This window comes from Rhincodon typus, chromosome 43, assembly GCF_021869965.1.
Source record: "Rhincodon typus isolate 14 chromosome 43, sRhiTyp1.1, whole genome shotgun sequence".
Lineage (NCBI taxonomy): Eukaryota > Metazoa > Chordata > Chondrichthyes > Orectolobiformes > Rhincodontidae > Rhincodon > Rhincodon typus.
The window spans coordinates 4684134-4689648 of record NC_063374.1 but is presented as its reverse complement, the minus strand read 5'-3'; the positions used below and the strand labels follow the sequence as shown (position 1 = coordinate 4689648).

General features: G+C 42.9%; 1 pseudogene; it reads right to left on the bottom strand.

Moving 5' to 3' along the window:
• LOC125487653 overlaps positions 1 to 4843 on the bottom strand; it is a 7193-nt pseudogene extending 2350 nt beyond the window's left edge.
• Positions 4844 to 5515: the final 672 nt, after the last annotated feature.

Below are 5515 nucleotides of genomic sequence, written 5' to 3'. Positions count from 1 at the left end.
GTGTGTGTGTGTGTGTGAGATAGAGAGTGTGTATGTGTGAGAGAGAGAGAGAGTGTGTGTCTGTGTGTCTGTGTGTGTGTGTGTGTGTGTGAGAGAGTGTGTGTGTGAGAGAGTGTGTGTGTGAGAGAGACTGTGTGTGTGTGTGTGTGTGTGTGATTGAGAGTCAGTGTGTGAGTGAGTGTGTGTGTGTGTGTATGTGTGAGATAGAGAGTGTGTATGTGTGAGAGAGAGAGAGTGTGTCTGTGTGTCTGTGTGTGTGTGTGTGTGAGAGACAGAGAGAGTGTGTGTCTGTGTGTCTGTGTCTGTGTGTGTGTGTGAGAGAGAGTGTGTGTGTGAGAGAGACTGTGTGTGTGTGTGTGTGTGTGAGTGAGCGAGAGAGAGTGTGTGTGTGTGTGTGTGTGTGTGTGTGTGTGTGTGTGTGTGTGTGTATGCATGTATGGAGTTTATAAGGGTTTAAATAGGTTTAATTTGTTCTGTTAAATGCTGATGGTATATAAGTGCCTACCTGCAGTGAGAGTCTAATTATTGGTACTAAACAGTCATTCTTGTTCAGGACCTGTTTTTCTATCAGTCCGGCTCTGAAAACCAGGTAAATCGGGCAAGGTTTGCATCCTAGTTGAAATCCCTTTAACTTTTATGATAACTCTGGGAATAGGAGGGCTCGATTCTCAGCAAGCTACTGGGGTGGGGTGACAACTGATCCTGTTGCAATTGTCTTGAATCGTTTGTGTATTTAATGGCAATACTTCTCAGTTCTTTCTTGATGGGGACACCTTCACTGTTCATCAGTCTTTCATTGCTGGATGTCGTCCTCATCAGAAGGTAATTGTGAAAGTCCCTTCAGGCTAACGTCCTGCCATACCACTTTGTGTGGTAGGACCAAGGAAGGATTAGGAAGCCTCCCACTTGACTCTGTGACCCACGGACATTGCTGGGAAATGGTCATGGATTCAAAAGGTCCACAGCATGGAATAAGGCCCTTCAGCCCATGAAGTCTGCGCCAGTCAAAAACAGCCACCTAACTGTACTAATCCAAATTTCCAGCATTTGGCCCATAGCCTTGGCATCACAAGTGTGTATCTAAATCCTGCTTCAATGTGATGAGGGGTTTCTGCCTCTCCTACCCTCCCAGGCAGTGAATCCCAGATTCCCACCTGTGATGGTCCTGTGGCTTTAAGAGAGACTTTTTCTGTACTGTTTCTTTTGCAGAGTGGTGTTATTGCCCTGGAGATGGAATGAATGCCTGCTTCCAAAGCAGTGGGTAAACAGTGTTGAGCTACCTCAGTGTCTCTCTCTCTGCTAGCAAAAAGCTTGAGTTCTCTCTCTACTGCTAGATTGTTTGATTTAGTGTTCCTTTCTCCTGGAATGGAGGTGGCATGTGAGAGAAATCTGTTTTCCTGTATTTGTCTTTGCCAAGGGTGTGTTAATGGGCTGCCGCTATATTGGAACAGTTGATAATTAATAGTTAAATAATATGTTATTTTATTAAGTATTTCAATTGAATTAAAATTATGCCAATTTAACTGTGCTGTTAAGAATACAGTGTGTTTTGCTTAAGCAGTGGTGGACCAATTAAATCACATTTAGAAACAGTGCCTTACACTTGCCTTTAAACAAAATAAAATGCTAGGGTCTGAGCTTTCTCCTTGATATATCTTGAGGGGTTTTGGTCTGGTCCTTAACAAACTGGTGTTCGTGTTGGGATCAAAATCTCTAATTCCAAGTTGGGTTTAGGGTTATCGGACTCAAAGACAGTGAATGGTGAGTGTTGGTGTTGTCTTTTTGGGTGTTAGTTGATTGGTTTAAATAGGGTGTGCCTTGTGGCTCTTTCAGTGGCTAAGAGTTTCCTGGGTGTGAAGAAGCCACTGGGGGCGATTTACAGAAGGTGAGTAAGGCAAAGCTTTTGGAATTGGCAGACAAGAATCATAGAATCCCTACAGTGTGGAAACAGGCCATTCAGACCAACAAGTCCACACTGCCCCTCTGAAGAGTATCCCACCCTGACCCATTCCCCTTGTCTAACCCATCTAAACTAAACATCCCTAGACACTATGGGGCAAATTAGCACGGCCAATCCACCCTAACCTGCACATCCCTGGGCACTATGGGACAATTTAGCACGGCCAATCCACTGTAACCTGCACATCCCTGGACACTATGGGGCAAATTAGCACAGCCAATCCACCCTAACCTGCACATCCCTGGGCACTATGGGACAATTTGGCACGGCCAATCCACCCTAACCTGCACATCCCTGGGCACTATGGGGCAATTTAGCATGGCCAATCCACCCTAACCTGCACATCTTTGGACTGTGGGAAGAAACCGGAGCACTAGGAGGAAACCCCATGCAGACACGGGGAGAATGTGCAAACTCCACACAGACAGTCACCCGAGGGTGGAATTGAACCTGGATCCCTGATGCTGTGAGGCAGCAGCGCTAACCACTGAGCCACCGTGCCACCCCTGGATTGAGAAAGACAAAAAAGACAAGACAAGCTGAAGAGATAGTAGGAACTGCAGATGCTGGAGAACCTGAGATTGTTTTTAGTGTCCAATAAAGCTGAGTAGAATTGTGAGTTCAGGTTGTGGATCCTACGAAGAAGGATCTGAAGAAGGATCTAGGCCCGAAACGTCAGCCTTCCTGCTGCTCTGATGCTGCTTGGCCTGCTGTGTTCGTCCAGCTCTGCACCTTGTTATCTAAGACAAGCTGAAGTTCAGGTTGCCTGTGTCCGTGAGGAATGGGGGAGGTGATGGTAGCAACAGCTCAGCACTTACAATCGCCAGGAATGCAATAGGAATAATTTAAAATGGCTAAAATTCAATTGCAAATGAAACAGCATGAAGTAGAAGCAAAAGAAAAAGAAACAATAGCCCCAGCAGCAACCAGGGAGAAAGGTGGGAATCTGGGACTCACTGCCTGGGAGGGTAGGAGAGGCAGAAATCCCTCATCACATTGAAGCAGGATTTAGATACGCACTTGTGATGCCAAGGGTATGGACCAAATGCTGGGAAAAAGGATTAGTACAGTTAGGTGGCTGTTTTTGACTGGTGCAGACTCGATGGGCTGAAGGGCCGTGTAGCTAAGGCTATTGTTGGAACTGAAAAGTGACAGTCGACTTCATGTTGTGGAGGTAAAGAGAAAAGGGCGGGGGGGCGGGGGGGGGGGGGGGCGGGGGTGATGAGGACAGTGACAAAGAGCAAATCTGTCACAGCCAAAAGGTTATTGGGGATTTGTTTAAATATGTCCAACCATTGCCTAGGTCCAACGAGTAATACATAAAAGCCTTTTTCATTTTGTTTGAGAAAGTAGCTAAACAAATGAAATGACCAGTGATCATGTGGGTATCATTGATTCAAACCAATTTGGTAGGTAGAGCTAGTGAGGTGTTTGTGTCACTATCAGAGGAGGTATCTGGGGAGTATGAGGAGTTGAAAAAAAAGCCACCTTAAGTGCATATGAACTAGTGCCAGATACCTACAGACAACGCTTTAGGAACATAAGGTGGGACACTGGTCAAACGTAGTAATTTTGATAGATAGATAAGGGCATCGAAAAGAGATCAGACATATGACGCTCTCAGGAGACGATTATCTTGGAGGAATTCAAAAATTCACTTTCTGAAGTCGTGAGCACTCATGCGGAAGAGCAGAGAGTTAAAACTTAACAAGATTAGCAGCGGAAATGGTAGATGATTATGAGTTAGTTCACAAATCAAAGTTCAGCTTCCAACATCAATTTAAATCTGTGAGGAATAGAAATTGGGCAAAAAAAAGAGAAATCCTCAGGTGGTAAAGCAAAAGGAGATCTGGGTGAAGATAGTGAAGATAGTTTACCAAAGGTTAAATATGAAACCTGTGAGGGTGGGGGGAAGGATGTAAAAAAGCTCGGGTGTTTTCATGGCAATAAAGTAGACCACATGAAGTCACAGTGTTGGCGGATTAGGAAAAGCACTGGGAAGACTGATGTGGTAAAACAGGATAAGCCAGTGAATTTTGTTAAAGTGTTAAGGGAGATCACAGGTAAAGCAAAAAAGCTGCATGGCTTGGTTGAGAAGAAAGTGCCAGATCTCTTTAAAGAATTTACCTGTGGGGGTAAGTTTTATTAATGCGTACCAGGAGGAGTAGGCAAAGAAGCTAAGATCTTTAAGAAACACAAGAGTCTTAATTGATAGAGTACGACCCCTCCCTAAAACTACAGGATGTTCTCCTATAATGCGTGTCCCAGCAACGCAAATTGGCTACAACGCGATTGACAAATAGGGGAACGCTATTTCTAAAACGCAAACTTGTGTTGGCTATAACGCAATTCAGCATTATTTAAAACTAAAGCTCATGTAAAAAGAAGAATGCACCGCAATGCTAAATTGATGGTATGCGTAAAAAAATGAAGTACAGTTTAAAATAATGAGTGCTGTTAAAACATGCAGGTTTGTGTGCAGTATTTTTGCCGAGATTTTGTTACATATTCAATATTTAAGAATTTTTGAACTTGCTCATGTAAATCATTTGTACCAAAAGTTGTCTGCGTTACAACCTGCACTCTTCGAGCACTATTTTGAATACAACGTTACTCAGGTTTACAATGCGTTTTAATCCTGCAATTAACTTCAATGCCACTGGGCTACATAGGAAAGAAAGGTCAGATTCCTCTGCTTTACTTATCTGAAAATTTATCCAGAAGTCTGTTCCAGTGGAATGTCAAGTCAGTTCAGCATTTAAATGGAAGAGGGAATTTTACTAAAAATTGCCAATGTGTCAATTTCGGGGGAATTTCATGCGGGGTTGCTGGCTGTGAGCTCTATCTCACACAATTTTGCACTGCTCACCTCTTTTGGATCATGTTTACACCATCTTGCAGTGCTGACCATTGCTGGGATTTCCAGTGGCAGAACACTGTTTAAAGCCCAGCTGTCACTTCATTGCAAATACAGGTCAGATTCTTAAATGTATTGCCACTTCCATTATAACTGCAGCTATAAGAATGAAGCTACACAGGTGAGGAAGAATTTTGGAAAATATAATTGTTATTTGTCCTTTGTGCCCCTAACTCCGCTTTTCCCATAGGCCCCATTATTTCTATAGCACAATTTTCTATAACGCGATGTTGCACTGGAACGCAAATATTGCGTTATAGCAGAACCTCCTGTAAAAGTGAGAATCAATTTCATTGACTGTAATGGATGTGTAAACTAAATTTCCAGAGGCCATTCCATTACACAATATTGCAGTTAACAGGATTGTAGAAGAGTTACTCAAATTTTTATAATAGATACAGACTACCCACAGAGATACAATCAGATCAATGATCAAATATTATGTTAAAATTATTCATGAAAATTATGGATAGCTTAGGAGTAAAAGAATTCAAATCAACTGTGTACCATCCAGAATTGCAGGAGCATTAGAATGGTGTTATCAAACTTTGAAGACCATGTTGAGAGCTTATAGTCAAGACTATTTAGAGGATTGAGATGAAAGTTTTGATTGGACTTGATTTATTGTTGTCCCATGT